The sequence below is a fragment of the Bufo bufo genome, chromosome 4 (assembly GCF_905171765.1).
Source record: "Bufo bufo chromosome 4, aBufBuf1.1, whole genome shotgun sequence".
In the NCBI taxonomy this organism is placed as follows: Eukaryota; Metazoa; Chordata; class Amphibia; order Anura; family Bufonidae; genus Bufo; species Bufo bufo.
In genome coordinates this window covers 346,568,003-346,585,083 of record NC_053392.1, presented here as the reverse complement: position 1 = coordinate 346,585,083, position 17,081 = coordinate 346,568,003, and the positions used below count along the sequence as shown (strand labels likewise).

Sequence of the window (17,081 nt, the reverse complement as noted above, 5' to 3'; positions counted from 1 at the left end):
TGGTTTCACTTTCTCATCTCATTTCCTTCTCCCAGGTGTCACCTATTTAGACTAATCCTCTTTCCTTTATATTCTCTCCCATACTGCCTCACTTTGCGGTTTATACTACTTGAAGTGGATTGAAGTGTTCACTGCTGGAGGCTTCTGCTGCAGCTTGTTCAGATAAGTCCTTTCATGTATTGTGTTTCCTTGCTGGCTTGATTCTAGGTGACCCTGACTCCCTCCGTATGTAGTGCAGGGAGCCGGTGGTCGTGTCTCCTCACTATTATAGGGTTTTCAGGTGTCACACAGTCTTAGGTACGGGGGCATACAATCGTCTACCTTTGAGACCCTTGTATGTGCTTAGCAGTCAGGATGAGCTCTTAGGGTTTTATAGGGGTCACGTATATGCTCCTTAGTTTGGGATCAAGCCAGTCGGACATTTTATTCAGTTCAATTTATTTGCACATACACTTAAAAAACCTGCGCTACTGTACGTGTGACATACTTGCAAGCATATATACCATTTAATATGCTGAAGGCGAGCAGTAATGGACGGGGAAGTGGCCGTGCTGCTGATGGTGCATGCAGAGGCCGTGGCCCTGGGTGTGGTGAAACTGTGCCTGCTGCCAGAGCACAAGAAACACACTAATACACAATACCTAGCTTCATGTCCCAGTTTGCATGGTGGCGCAGGACACCACTTTTGAAGTCAGACCAGTGCGACCAGGTGGTCGGTTGGATTGCAAGAGATAATGCTTCCAGTCGGTTAAGCACCACCCTGTCTTCCACAAAGTCCAGTCTCATTAGCCAAGAGTCTGGACAACAGAATCTTCACCCTGATCCTCCTTCCTCCCACCATGGAGAGTCTTGCCAAACAAATTATCCCACACTCGGATATTCCGAGGAGCTCTTTTCTTCGCCATTTCTTGATTTGGGCCTCTCACCAAGCCCGCTTGAGAGGGACATGAGGAGATCGTGTGCACTGATGCCAAAACTCTTGAGCATCCACAGTCACAAGAAGATGATGGTGGGGAACGGCAATTAGTGTTTCATGAGGTGAATGATGATGATGAGACGCAGTTACCAATAAGTCAACAGCAATTAGTGTCTCAAGAGGTTGATGATGAGAATGAGACACAGTTGTCAATAAGTGAGGTTCTTGTTAGGTCAACAAGTCAGGAGGATGACCAGAGTGAGGAAGTGGAAGAGGAGGTGGTAGACGATGAAATCACTGACCAAACCTGGGAAGGTGGCAAGGCGAGCAAGGACAGCAGTACAGAGGGGGAGGATCTGCAGCACCGCAACAGGCTGGAAGAGGCAGTGGGGTGGCAAAGGGGAGAAGGCGGGCCACACCAAACAGGCCTGCAGCTGTTCCCTGGAGCACACCCTTGCGGCAATCTCCCTTGCCAAGGGGAAGGTGTTCCGCAGTCTGGCGCTTTTTTGAGAAAAGTGCGAACGATAAATGAATTGTCGTTTGCAACCTGTGCCGTGCCAAAATGAGCAGGGGAGTGAACACTAGCAACCTCACCACCACAGCATAATCTGCCACATGGCATCAAAGCACCCTAATAGGTGAGCCAAACGGCTGGGTCCACAGTCAGTGTCTGCGGGTCACACCACTGCCTCCTCTTACCCTGTGTTACCTGCTGGACAATCCCCTGTCCAAGACGCAGGCCCGGATGCCTCCTGCACCTGGACTTTTGCAAGCAACATCAGCTAGCACATCCACTTCTGTGTCCCAGCGCAGCGTACAGATGTCCAGACCCCAGACCTTTGAACAAAAGCGCAAATACCTAGCCACCCACCCACAGGCCATAGCACTAAATGTGCACCTTTCCAAATTGCTGGCCCTGGAAATGTTGCCATTTAGGCTTGTGGACGTCCCTCGTTACTCAGTCCCCAGCCGCCACTATTTTTCCCGGTGTGCCATCCCCACCTTACACTAGCATGTGTCCCGTAACATCACCCGTGCCCTGACCAATGCAGTTATTGTGAAGGTCCACTTAACGACTGATACATGGACAAGTGCTTGTGGCCAGGGACGCAACATTTCCCTGACGGCACACTGGGTGAACGATGTGGAGGCCGGGAGCGAGTCGTACTCTGGGATGGCACAGGTGCTAGCAACGCCAAGGATTGCGGGACCTACTTCCATCAGGATTTCTGTCACCACCTACATTAGTGTCACTACCAGAGCTTTGGGACGTTCTCACAGCTCTGTTTCTCCACCCCTGTGATGATGTCACTACTAGAGCTGGGAGGAGTTCTCACTGCTCTGTTTACTTTTGGTTTCCTTCCTCCCGGCTGTTCCTCATGCGTTTGATTTCCCTCTCTTTATATCACCCCTCCTCCTATTGTAGGGCGTGGATTATAGTTCTCATTTCAGTTGTAGATCTTGCTTTAGTATCTTCACTTGTAGCTATCAGTTCACTGGACCTGTGTTCTGCTGCAGCAAGCACTCCGGATATTGCCAGCTGTCCTTGGATCCGTCTTCTCTGCGGCTGCAACACCTTCAGCTAAGTGTACAGACATTGTTGTGTACCTGATTATTTTCTGACTGGATCTAAGGTGGCCACGGTTCCCTCCATATACTGAGTAGGGCACCGGTGGCCGTGCCCCTTCCACTATTGTAGGGGTTACAGTGGTCATCAGTCTTAGGTATGTGGGCATGCCTCGTTCCGCCATTTGGATCCGGGCATGTGCTTTAGCAGCATAGGGAGAGCTTTGAGGGTCTGACAGGGGTCACCCTTTATCCTCCCTAGTTTGGGTCCGGTCAGTAGCTCTCTTACTGTGTATACTATTGTTGCTCACATACAGCCGTGACATTATAATCCACCAAAACCGTCCTTTTTTTACATGGATCCGCTTTCTGGCCTGCTTGACCGCATGCAGGGTCTTTCTTTGGAAGTAGCGGATCTCCGTCAATCTATGACTCAGCTTCAAGCATTGGGCTCTGCTCCGGCTCATGGAGTCTGTTGCGAGCCAAAGGTCTCACTTCCGGAAACGTTCTCCGGGGGCAGTGAGAATTTTGTTCGCTTCAGAGAGGCATGCAAACTCCATTTTTGCTTGTGTCCCCACTCCTCTGGTAAGGAGGAGCAGAGGGTGAGGATTGTCATCTCCCTGCTCAGGGGTAATGCTCAGACTTGGGCTTTTTCGCTGCCATCAGGGGATCCCTCCCTTCGATCCGTGGAAAGATTTTTTGTGGCCCTGGGGCAGATTTATGATGACCCGGATCGTGTTGCTCTGGCCGAATCTAACTTACGTGTTTTATGCCAGAACAAACTGTCTGCGGAGCTTTATTGTTCTGAATTTCGGAGATGGGCAGCTGATTCGGGTTGGAATGATGCTGCACTCCGGAGTCAGTTCTGTCATGGTCTCTCAGAGAGATTGAAAGATGCGTTTGCTTTCCATGAGAGACCAACGTCCTTAGAGTCTGCCATGTCATTGGCGGTACGCCTTGACAGGCGTCTAAGAGAAAGAAACGAGACCTCTCTATCCAGCCATTGTCAGTCTAGGGGCAGTGGTGCGGACTCATTCAGTGTGCAGGGGCCTCATCCTGTCTCGCTCCCCTCTGAGGAGGAGCCCATGCAGCTAGGTCGACTTGCCCCTGATAAAAGAGGATTTAGTCCTCAGAGTATGGTGTGTTTTTGTTGTGGGGGCATAGGTCATTTGGCAAATGTTTGTCCGTCTAGGAGATTCTTGAACTGTACTAAGAGCGATAATAAGAGAAAAACCTCAAAAGGTGAATCATCAAATTCTGCTTCATCTGCTACTTTGGGCAAAGTTGATGTAGGAATTGATGCTTTTCCTCTGACCTGCAGTTCCCGTTTTCTCCTGTCTGCCAGGGTGGCGCTAGAGAGCAAAGTCATTTCTTGTGAGATTTTTGTCGATAGTGGAGCGGCCGTCAATCTTATTGACACTCAATTTGTAGCCATGCATGGTTTTCAGGTTTGCACATTAGAAAAGGATATATCTGTTTTTGCTATTGACTCTGCTCCACTCTCACAGAGATCTCTGAAGGGCATTGTTCACAATGTCCGGCTAGCTGTAGGTGACACTCATGTGGAGGATATATCTTGTTTTGTCGTTAACGGATTGCCTTCTCCTCTAGTTTTGGGGTTACCCTGGCTCACTAGACATAACCCCACTATTGATTGGCAAGGAAGGCAAATAAATGAGTGGAGTGACTTTTGTAGAGAGAATTGTCTCACAGCGACTTTTGCAGAGGTGTCTACTAAAACTGTGCCATCATTTCTCTCTGATTTCTCAGACGTGTTTTCCGAGAGCGGTGTTCAGGAGCTACCTCCTCACCGGGAGTTTGACTGTCCCATTAACCTCATTCCCGGCGCCAAGCTGCCAAAAGCACGCCTCTACAATCTCTCACAACCGGAAAGAATCGCAATGCGAACTTATATCTCCGAGAGTCTCGAGAAGGGGCATATTCGTCCCTCAAAGTCACCTGTGGCCGCGGGGTTTTTTATTTTTAAAAAAAAAGATGGCTCTCTGAGACCTTGCCTAGATTTTAGGGAGCTGAACCATATCACAATTCGCGATCCCTATCCCCTTCCTCTGATCCCGGACCTCTTCAACCAAATTGTTGGGGCCAAGGTGTTTTCCAAATTGGATTTGAGAGGCGCGTACAACCTGGTCAGGGTCAGAGAGGGGGATGAATGGAAAACGGCCTTTAATACCCCTAACGGGTATTTCGAGAATCTCGTTATTCCTTTCGGCCTGATGAATGCTCCGGCCATCTTTCAGCATTTTGTTAATAGTATTTTCTACCATTTAATGGGGAAATTTGTATTGGTGTATCTTGATGATATTTTGATTTTTTCCCCTGATGTTCAGACCCATCAGGATCACCTTTTTCAGGTTCTGCAGATTCTGCGGGAAAATAAATTGTACGCCAAGCTGGAGAAATGTCTTTTTATGGTATCGGAGATTCAATTTCTGGGTTTTCTCCTCTCTGCTTCTGGTTTTCGCATGGATCCGGAGAAGGTCCGTGCTGTACTTGAGTGGGAGCTTCCTGAGAATCAGAAGGCATTGATGCGCTTTCTGGGTTTTGCGAACTATTACAGAAAGTTCATTTTGAATTATTCCTCTGTTGTCAAACCCCTTACTGACATGACAAAAAAGGGGGCGGATTTTTCCTCTTGGTCGGAGGAGGCGCTTGCAGCCTTTTCTAAGATTAAAGAGAGTTTTGCGTCTGCTCCCGTCTTGGTGCATCCCGATGTTTCCTTACCTTTTATTGATGAGGTGGATGCTTCCGAGGTGGGTGTGGGTGCGGTTTTGTCCCAGGGCCCTTCTCCTGCCAAATGGCGACCCTGTGCCTTTTTCTCTAAAAAACTCTCCCCGGCAGAGAGAAACTATGATGTGGGAGATAGGGAGTTGTTGGCCATCAAGTTGGCTTTCGAGGAATGGCGCCATTGGTTGGAGGGGGCCAGGCACCCTATCACCGTTTTTACCGACCATAAGAATCTGGCATACTTGGAGTCGGCCAGGCGTATGAATCCGAGACAGGCCAGATGGTCTCTGTTCTTCTCCAGATTCAATTTTGTTGTTACATTCCGACCTGGGATAAAAAATGTGAAGGCTGATGCTCTCTCTCGCTGTTTTCCGGGAGGAGGAAACTCTGAGGACCCGGGTCCCATTTTGGCGGAGGGGGTAGTTGTTTCTGCTCTATATTCCGATTTGGAGGCCGAGGTCCAGGCTGCCCAGACTGAGGCACCTGCCAGTTGTCCTTCTGGGAAGTTGTTTGTGCCTCCTGAGCTACGTCACAAACTCTTTAAGGAGCATCATGATACGGTTCTTGCTGGTCACCCCGGGAGTAGAGCCACGGTAGATCTCATTGCTCGGAGATTTTGGTGGCCGGCTCTTCGTAAGTCGGTGGAGGGTTTTGTGGCTGCTTGTGAGACGTGCGCTCGCGCTAAGGTCCCTCGTTCACGGCCTTCAGGTTCCCTTCTCCCGTTACCCATACCTTCCCGTCCTTGGACACACCTGTCCATGGACTTTATCACGGATCTTCCTCGTTCCTCGGGGAAGTCGGTGATCCTGGTGGTGGTGGACCGTTTTAGCAAGATGGCTCATTTCGTACCTTTCCCTGGTTTACCCAATGCTAAAACGTTGGCGCAAGCTTTTGTCGACCATATTGTTAAATTGCACGGCATTCCCTCTGATATTGTTTCCGATAGAGGCACGCAGTTTGTGTCCAGGTTCTGGAAGGCTTTCTGTTCTCGCCTGGGGGTTCGGCTGTCCTTCTCTTCTGCTTTTCACCCGCAGTCGAATGGTCAGACTGAGCGCCTCAATCAGAATCTGGAGACATATTTGCGCTGTTTTGTGGCAGAGAACCAGGAGGATTGGTGTTCATTTCTCCCTCTTGCTGAGTTTGCTCTGAACAACCGTCGTCAGGAATCTTCTGATAAGTCACCATTCTTTGGTGCATATGGGTTCCATCCGCAGTTTGGGACATTCTCGGGAGGGGCTCTTTCTGGTTTACCTGAGGAGGAGAGATTTTCCTCGTCTTTGTCTACCATTTGGCAAAAGATTCAGAGTAATCTTAAAAAGATGAGTGAGAGGTATAGGCGTGTGGCTGATAAGAGACGTGTGCCTGGTCCGGACCTGAATGTGGGTGATCTGGTGTGGTTGTCTACAAGAAATATTAAACTGAAGGTTCCCTCCTGGAAATTGGGTCCCAAGTTTATTGGGCCTTATAAAATCTTGTCAGTCATCAATCCTGTTGCCTTCCGTCTTGATCTTCCACGGGTTTGGAAGATACATAATGTATTTCACAGATCTCTCTTAAAACCATATGTCCAGCCCACGGTACCCTCCTCTTTGCCTCCTCCTCCGATTTTGGTTGATGGCAATCTGGAGTTTGAGGTTTCCAGAATTGTGGACTCTCGCATTGTCCGCGGTTCTCTTCAGTACCTCGTTCATTGGAAGGGTTATGGTCCTGAGGAGAGGATGTGGGTTCCGGTGTCGGACATTAAAGCCACTCGCCTCATCAGGGCATTTCATAGGGCTCATCCTGAGAAGGTGGGTCCTGGGTGTCCGGAGTCCACCCGTAGAGGGGGGGTACTGTCACTACCAGAGCTTTGGGACGTTCTCACAGCTCTGTTTCTCCACCCCTGTGATGATGTCACTACTAGAGCTGGGAGGAGTTCTCACTGCTCTGTTTACTTTTGGTTTCCTTCCTCCCAGCTGTTCCTCATGCGTTTGATTTCCCTCTCTTTATATCACCCCTCCTCCTATTGTAGGGTGTGGATTATAGTTCTCATTTCAGTTGTAGCTCTTGCTTTAGTATCTTCACTTGTAGCTATAAGTTCACTGGACCTGTGTTCTGCTGCAGCAAGCACTCCGGATATTGCCAGCTGTCCTTGGATCCGTCTTCTCTGCGGCTGCAACACCTTCAGCTAAGTGTACAGACATTGTTGTGTACCTGATTATTTTCTGACTGGATCTGAGGTGGCCACGGTTCCCTCCATATACTGAGTAGGGCACCGGTGGCCGTGCCCCTTCCACTATTGTAGGGGTTACAGTGGTCATCAGTCTTAGGTACGTGGGCATGCCTCGTTCCGCCATTTGGATCCGGGCATGTGCTTTAGCAGCATAGGGAGAGCTTTGAGGGTCTGACAGGGGTCACCCTTTATCCTCCCTAGTTTGGGTCCGGTCAGTAGCTCTTTTACTGTGTATACTATTGTTGCTCACATACAGCCGTGACAATTAGTGGCTGCAACCTCCCCTTCTCCTCCTCCACCTCCTCCTCCACTTCCACCTCTGAATTAGCATCTTGCAACACCAGTCAGCCATCAGTCAGTAGCTGGAAGCAGTGTAGCGCGAAAAAATAAATCGCATCGTTAGGGATTTTCGCAATGGCACTTTTGTTAAACACTCGATCAGCGTATACAGCGATTGTTATAACATGCATGTGAAATGTAATCAAATACACTGCTTTAATGTCAAATTACAGTGATCAGAAATTCTTCCTCAACGTCGCGAAAATTGTTGCCAACCATCTTTTCAGATCGCATCCAACTTCGGTCTGGTGGAAACCCAGTTGCTGTAGTAGGCCGCACATATTTTGCGCATGCGTATAGGCGAAAATTACATTGCCGATATTCCGCATTGAAAAAAATAATGAATGGAGATCGCAAATTCGAATAATACATCTGGTATGTCACTGTCCATGTTGTGGGACGATTTGTGCACTTCTTGTAATTATTTGGTGGCTGCAAATATGAGCTGAAGGTTTTTCAGGTTCGCCTGTCATTAAAGTGTATGGGCCCCGCCGCGAACTTGCAGTTCGCGAACATTTGATCGCGTTCGCGAACTGTCCCGGCCGATGCTCATCCATCACTACTTAGCAACACACAGACAAAGGGAAACCAAAAGAAGCTGTCAGATCACTGACGTGCAACCAGTCTTTCCGATCTTCTACTACCTGTCACGGGTATGACAGTACTCCCCGTTCTACGTGTGGCCTCCGGACACCCAGGACCCACTTTATCTGGATGAGCTCTGTGAAAAGCTTTCACCAGACGCTTAGCATTAACGTCGGCCGGAGGGACCCACATCCTCTCCTCCGGTTCATAACCCTTCCAGTGCACGAGATACTGGTGATTTGAAATTCCAAATTACCGTCCACCATCACAGGAGCAGGAGGCAAGGTAGGCGGTTCAAAAGGTTCAACAACGACTTATGGAACACATTATGAATTTTCAAAGCTTGGGGGAGCTCAAAACGAAAGGCTACTGGGTTAACAATGGCAGTGATCTTTTATGGACCAATAAACCTTGGACCCAACTTCCAAGAAGGTATTTTAAACTTAATATAGTAGATGGTGGCTCACCCTACACAATTAGTATACCTAGGTGCTCTTGTGCCAGGACTGCCCCACAGTCCTTTAAGGAAATGGTTCAAGTAAGATATATATATATATATATATATATATATATATATATATATATATATAGTGGAACAGGCACTCTATCCCCTGAAGCTGGGGAGAAGTATTTCTATAGGTAAATATCGTGTTTGGATATAGTGTACACTGAGACAGTATATTGTATGGAAAATATTTATTTATTACATTTAGGACATCCAATTCATATAGTAAAAAAAGGTAGATAAAAAGGTCGGTGAGGTGATCGGGTAAAAAAAAGGGTGATCACAAATATAAGAGTCCTGAAGGATCTTATTGCACCCCTTCAGGACCCTTATATTTTTGATCACCCTTTGTTTACCCGATCACCTCACTGACCTTTTTATCTACCTTTTTTTACTATATGAATTGGATGTCCTAAATGTAATAAATAAATATTTTCCATACGATATACTGTCTCAGTGTACACTATATCCAAACACGATATTTACCTATAGAAATACCTCTCCGCAGCTTCAGGTGATAGAGTGTCCGTCACTGCTTGAGAAAAATCCCATTGAGAGGATTGAAACGTCGCATGCTTGGTGAATAAAGCTTCTTTTTACTTTTTGATCAATTGGATGTGCTGCGGATTTCTTTTTTTCTATATTATTTGGAGGTGGATCGCCTACTCAGCCGCTGGCACTCCGTTTATACTATTTTGACAGTGGTGCTGCCCACATTTTCTCTATTCCCATATATATATATATATATATATATTATTATTATTTTTTTTTTTTTTTTTTCAACTTAATGTTTCTTGTGGACAGCCACACAGAATCACCCACTCTCAGGTCCGGACCATTCATATGTCTCTTGTCAGCCATACATTTATACTTCTTGCCCATCTATTCCAGATTATTTAGAATTTTTTGCCAAATAGCTGACAAAGAAGAAGAAAATCTTACCTCTTCAGGTATACTAGAAGTCACAGTGCCAGAAAATGCGCCAAATTGCGGGTGGAACCCATATACCCCAAAAAACGGCGACTTATCAGTAGATTCCTGTCTACCGTTGTTTATGGCAAATTTGGCCAAAGACAAGAATGAAGACCACTCCTCTTGATTCTCTGAGACAAAACATCTCAAGTAAGTCTCCAAATTCTGGTTCGTGCATTCAGTCTGTCCGTTCGACTGAGTGTGAAAGGCCGAAGAGAAGGACAACTGTACCCCCAGATGAGTACAGAACGCCTTTCAGAACTTGGAAACAAACTGAGTCCCTCTATCAGACACCACATCAGAAGGAATACCATGTACTTTCACAATGTTATCGACAAACACCTGTGCAAGAGTTTTAGCATTGGGAAGACCTGGTAAAGCTATAAAGTGCACCATCTTACTAGCGATCAACAACCACCAGAATCAGTTTTCCCCGAAGAATTATGTAAATCTGTGATAAAATCCATGGATAAATGAGTCCATGGTCTACAAGGAATGGGCAGTGGAAGTAAAGATACGGAATGCCGGGTATGTGTCACCTTAGCATGTGCACAAGTACTACAAGATGACACATAGTCCTCAACACACTTGCGTAAACCTGGCCACCAGAATCTACGAGATATGAGATCGATAGTGGATCTGCTCCCTGGGTGTCCTGTGAGAACAGTACAGTGATGTTCCTCGAACACCTTGTGACGTAGCTCAGAAGGAACAAACAACTTCCCCGGAGGGCAAGAATCCGGTGCTTCTCCCTGGGCCTCCAACACCTCTGCCTCAAGGTCGGGGTATAGGGCGGATATTACTACCCCTTCGGACAACATCGGGCCAGGATTAGAGATGTCGCGAACATAAAATTTTCAGTTCGCGAGCGGCGAACGCGAATTTCCGCAAATGTTCGCGAACCGGCGAACCGCCATAGACTTCAATAGGCAGGCAAATTTTTAAACCCACAGGGACTCTTTCTGGCCACAATAGTGATAGAAAAGTTGTTTCAAGGGGACTAACACCTGGACTGTGGCATGCCGGAGGGGGATCCATGGCAAAACTCCCATGGAAAATGACGTAGTTGACGCAGAGTCGGGTTTTAATCCATAAAGGGCATAAATCACCTAACATTCCTAAATTGTTTGGAATAACGTGCTTTAAAACATCAGGTATGATGTTGTATCGATTAGGTAGTGTAAGGGTTACACTCGCTTCACAGTGACAGACCAAACTCCCCGTTTAACGCACCGCAAACAACCGCAAACAGTCCATTTGCACAACCGCAAACTCCCCATTTGCACAAGGTTGGATACCAAGCTAGCCATGTCCCATTCCTTGTCCTCACTGATGTCATTGAAGGTCTCTTCCTCCACCCAGCCACGTACAACACCAAGGGTCCCCGAAAAGTGACAACAAGCCCCCTGGGACACCTGCTGTGGTTGATCTTCCACCTCCTCAAAGCTACCTTCCTCCTCTGACTCCTCTTCTTCAGACTCCTCTCTGCGTTGCCGCAGGTCCAGCAATCGACGACGACAAGGATGCTTCTGGTGGTGATGGTGACCTCAACTCTTCCTCTTCATGCTCATCTACGGCCTGATCCAGCACTCTTCGCAGGGCACGCTCCAGAAAAAACGCATATGGGATGAGGTCGATGATGTTGTCTTGGGTTTGACTGACCAGGTTTGTCACCTCCGCAAAAGGACGCATGAGCCTACAGCCATTGTGCATTTCTGTCTTTTTTTTTTATTAAAAAAATCAGTTCTTACCAGTTTAATCCCTGTTACGTTCCCTATCAGGGGCCGGTGTATGGAATAGATTTTAGGAACCGGGAGATGGAAAAAGATGCTTGGTTGGTCCTCTTACTTCCAATTTGGGCCACTACGCGTGCGCAGTGCAATGTACTGTGCCACCCTATATGAGTGGTGTGTTAAGTAGTACTATTCTTATCAGTTTAATCCCTGTTACATCCCCTATCAGGGGACGTGTATCGAATAGAGTTTAGACAACCGCAAAGAGTTGTCAATAGCCAGGCTATGAGCTGTGCGCTGCGATTGGCCAGAGCTGCAGCAAGGGACACGCCTCATACAAGAAATCAGTCAGAGGGAGCGCAGACACCGGAGCCTATACCGGGCGAACGGAGCGGCGCCCAGACATACTAGTAAGTGCAGAGGGACCCCTGGGCGCCGCTCTGCCCACTGATCTAGTTAGTTTTTAGTTTCTACAGTAGTGAAAGGTCCTCTTTAATGGCCAGCAATTCCCTATTACCCACATCATAATATTTTTCAGCGGCTGAGAGTTTCTTAGATAGGAATGCGAATGGACGCCATTTACTAGGTGAAGGACCCTGCGACAGGACCTCTCCTACCCCAACCGCGGATGCGTCAACTTCCACAATGAATGGCTGTGACTCATACAGTTGCACCAGTATAGGGGTAGAAACAAAACACTCCTTCACCGCTGAAAAGGCTTGTAATGACACATCCGACCAGACTGAGATATCCGAACCTTTCCTAGTCATGTCCGTTAAAGGTTTAACCACAATCAAGTAGTTCAAAATAAATTTACGGTAGTTGTTGGTGAACCCCAAAAACCGCATAAGGGCTTTCAAATTTTCGGGACGATCCCAGTCCAGCACAGCACGGACCTTCTAAGGATCCATCCGAAAACCTGAGGATGAGAGTAGATAACCCAGGAATTGCACTTCCTGAACTGCAAATACACAGTTCTCCATCTTAGCATACAATTTATTCTCTCTTAGGATCTGTAACACCTGTCTCACATGATCCTGATTGGTCTTCATATCATGAGAATACATTTATATATCATCCAGATATACAACAACAAACCTCCTCACTAGATGATGAAAGATGTCATTAACGAAGTGTTGAAAAACTGCAGGCGCATTGGTTAACCCAAAAGGCATGACCAGATTCTAAAAATGACCTTCAGGGGTATTAAATGCCGTCTTCCATTCATCCCCTTCCTTGATCCTTACCAGATTATATGCCCCCCTCAAATCCAACTTAGAGAACACCTTGGCACCGACAATCTGATTAAACAAATCTGGGATCAAAGGAAGGGGATAAGGATCACGGACAGTGATACGATTAAGTTCACGGAAGTCCAAACATGGCCTGAGAGTACCGTCCCACGGCCACTGGGGATTTAGACGGTCTGATATGTCCCTTAGCCAAACTCTCGGTGATATATTCTCGTATGGCCGTTCTTTCGGGTTCAGAAAGATTATATAATCGAGATTTGGGCAATTTAGCTCCAGGAATAAGATTGATGGGACAATCATCATCCTGATGCGGAGGTAATTCCTGGCCTCTACTTTAAGAAAATACATCAGAGAATTCAGATATAAATGAGGGTACAGCTTTTGTGGTTACAACAGAAATCAATGTATTAAGACAATTTTCAGTGCAATAATCACTTCAATCGAGAATCTGTCTCGCTTGCCAATCGATGGTAGGATTATGTTTACTTAACCATGGCAAGCCCAAAACCAACGGAGCAGTCCGACCCTCCAACACAAAACACGAAATGAATTGCTGATGAAAATCACCCCCCTTAAATTTGATGTTCTGCACCATCTGTGATAAGTATTTTTCAGTAAGTGGAGCGGAATCAATTGCAAACACAGAAATATTTTTTTCTAATGCACTTGTTGACAATCCATACATGCGAACGAACTGACTATCAACTAGGTTAGCCCCCGCCCCACTGTCAATAAAGGCCTAAATTTTCACAATTTTGGACTCTAGCGCCACCTCAGCAGACAGGAGAAATCGGGTACTGCCAGTAAATGATAAATGTAAGTTCTCTGGCTCTCCACCCACACCACCAAGAGTAAAATGTGAATTAAACGTTTTATTTTTGTTTTCACCTTGACGCTGAACGTAGGGACATACATTAAAGGGGTTGGCCACCATAAGTATAAAAACAAATAAAGTGCCCCAGACAATAACTAAAGCCAAGAGGAATTTGTATCATGACAGATATACTGTATATATACAGTACAGACCAAAAGTTTGGACACACCTTCTCATTCAAAGAGTTTTCTTTATTTTCATGACTATGAAGGCATCAAAACTATGAATTAACACATGTGGAATTATATACATAACAAACAAGTGTGAAACAACTGAAAAGATGTCATATTCTAGGTTCTTCAAAGTAGCCACCTTTTGCTTTGATTACTGCTTTGCACATTCTTGGCATTCTCTTGATGAGCTTCAAGAGGTAGTCCCCTGAAATGGTCTTCCAACAGTCTTGAAGGAGTTCCCAGAGATGCTTAGCACTTGTGTTCCCTTTTGCCTTCACTCTGCGGTCCAGCTCACCCCAAACCATCTTGATTAGGTTCAGGTCCGGTGACTGTGGAGGCCAGGTCATCTAGCGCAGCACCCCATCACTCTCCTTTATGGTCAAATAGCCCTTACTTTCAAAGTTTTCCCAATTTTTCGGCTGACTGACTGACCTTCATTTCTTAAAGTAATGATGGCCACTCGTTTTTCTTTACTTAGCTGCTTTTTTCTTGCCATAATACAAATTCTAACAGTCTATTCAGTAGGACTATCAGCTGTGTATCCACCTGACTTCTCCTCAACGCAACTGATGGTCCCAAACCCATTTATAAGGCAAGAAATTCCACTTATTAAACCTGACAGGGCACACCTGTGAAGTGAAAACCATTTCAGGGGCCCACCTCTTGAAGCTCATCAAGAGAATGCCAAGAGTGTGCAAAGCAGTAATCAAAGCAAAAGGTGGCTACTTTGGAAAACCTAGAATATGACATATTTTCAGTTGTTTCACATGTGTTAATTCATAGTTTTGATGCCTTCATAGTCATGAAAATAAGGAAAACTCTTTGAATGAGAAGGTGTGTCCAAACTTTTGGTCTGTACTGTATATATACATATATAGTTCTCCAAAAAAGAGGCAGCACTCCAATATAAAAAGTGAAAAGACCCGCTTTATTCCCCGGGTCTTTTCACTTTTTATATTGGAGTGCTGCCTCTTTTTTGGAGAACTACTACCATTGATGACCACTTTGCCCGTGGTCGGAGGAATTTGCACCAGGATCCACCATTAGTGCTGCTGTTTTTCTTTGTTGGATATATTATAAATTATATATATATATATATATATATATATATATATATATATATACTGCTCAAAAAAATAAAGGGAACACAAAAATAACACATCCTAGATCTGAATTAATTAAACATTCTTCTGAAATACTTTGTTCTTTACATAGTTGAATGTGCTGACAACAAAATCACACAAAAATAAAAAAATGGAAATCTAATTTTTCAACCCATGGAGGTCTGGATTTGGAGTCCCCCCCCAAAATTAAAGTGGAAAAAAACACTACAGGCTGATCCAACTTTGATGTAATGTCCTTAAAACAAGTCAAAATGAGGCTCAGTAGTGTGTGTGGCCTCCACGTGCCTGTATGACCTCCCTACAACGCCTGTGCATGCCCCTGATGAGGTGGCGGATGGTCTCCTGAGGGATCTCCTCCCAGACCTGGACTAAAGCATCTGCCAACTCCTGGACAGTCTGTGGTGCAACGTGACGTTGGTGGATAGAGCGAGACATGATGTCCCAGATGTGCTCAATTGGATTCAGGTCTGGGGAACGGGCGGGCCAGTCCATAGCATCAATGCCTTCGTCTTGCAGGAACTGCTGACACACTCCAGCCACATGAGGTCTAGCATTGTCTTGCATTAGGAGGAACCCAGGGCCAACCGCACCAGCATATGGTCTCACAAGGGGTCTGAGGATCTCATCTCGGTACCTAATGGCAGTCAGGCTACCTCTGGCGAGCACATGGAGGGCTGTGCGGCCCTCCAAAGAAATGCCACCCCACACCATTACTGACCCAATGCCAAACCGGTCATGCTGGAGGATGTTGCAGGCAGCAGAACGTTCTCAGTGTGAACCTGCTTTCATCTGTGAAGAGCACAGGGCGCCAGTGGCGAATTTGCCAATCTTGGTGTTCTCTGGCAAATGCCAAACGTCCTGCACGGTGTTGGGCTGTAAGCACAACCCCCACCTGTGGACGTCGGGCCCTCATATCACCCTCATGGAGTCTGTTTCTGACCGTTTGAGCAGACACATGCACATTTGTGGCCTGCTGGAGGTCATTTTGCAGGGCTCTGGCAGTGCTCCTCCTGTTCCTCCTTGCACAAAGGCGGAGGTAGCGGTACTGCTGCTGGGTTGTTGCCCTCCTACGGCCTCCTCCACGTCTCCTGATGTACTGGCCTGTCTCCTGGTAGCGCCTCCATGCTCTGGACACTACGCTGACAGACACAGCAAACCTTCTTGCCACAGCTCGCATTGATGTGCCATCCTGGATAAGCTGCACTACCTGAGCCACTTGTGTCGGTTGTAGACTCAGTCTCATGCTACCACTAGAGTGAAAGCACCGCCAGCATTCAAAAGTGACCAAAACATCAGCCAGGAAGCATAGGAACTGAGAAGTGGTCTGTGGTCACCACCTTCAGAACCACTCCTTTATTGGGGGTGTCTTGCTAATTGCCTATAATTTCCACCTGTTGTCTATCCCATTTGCACAACAGCATGTGAAATTGATTGTCAATCAATGTTGCTTCCTAAGTGGACAGTTTGATTTCACAGAAGTGTGATTGACTTGGAGTTACATTGTGTTGTTTAAGTGTTCCCTTTATTTTTTTGAGCAGTGTATATATATATATACATACACACACACATACGGTCAGTGCCCATGCATTGCGGACCGCAATGTATATACACAAATAAATTTATTAAACACGTGTGTATATATTTTGTATATAAATAAATATGTATGTATATATACACACACATATATATATATATATATATATATATATATATATATCAAAACAACAGCACTCTCATTAGATGGAAATAGAAAAATTTTATTCACCCATGTGGACACAATGTTTGTATGTGTATATATATATATATATATATATATAATCATAGTTCCTGGCTAGATGTCCTGCTTTCCCTGTTGGTTGCAGGGGGAGTGACCTAATGGGACCGGCGGGCGTGGCTTAGCGGGTCGGCTGTGGGGTGGTAGTGCAAGGGGGGGTGGGAATAGACTAAGTAGCTACTGCAGTAGGGACTCTGAAGGTTTTAATTACAGCCAGCTTCTGACAGGAATCAGCTGTTTGTAGAGAGGGAACAAGCAGCTGATTCCTGTCAGAGTTGAAGCCGGAAGCACTAAGCAGGGAGCCCACCAC

The 17,081-nt window shown here is 46.3% G+C and overlaps 1 protein-coding gene across 2 annotated transcripts in view; it reads left to right on the top strand.

Moving 5' to 3' along the window:
• Positions 1 to 17,081, top strand: part of LOC120998283 (amine sulfotransferase-like) — a 151,963-nt gene that overhangs the window by 106,416 nt on the left and 28,466 nt on the right. The gene's annotated exons all lie outside the window — the stretch shown is intronic.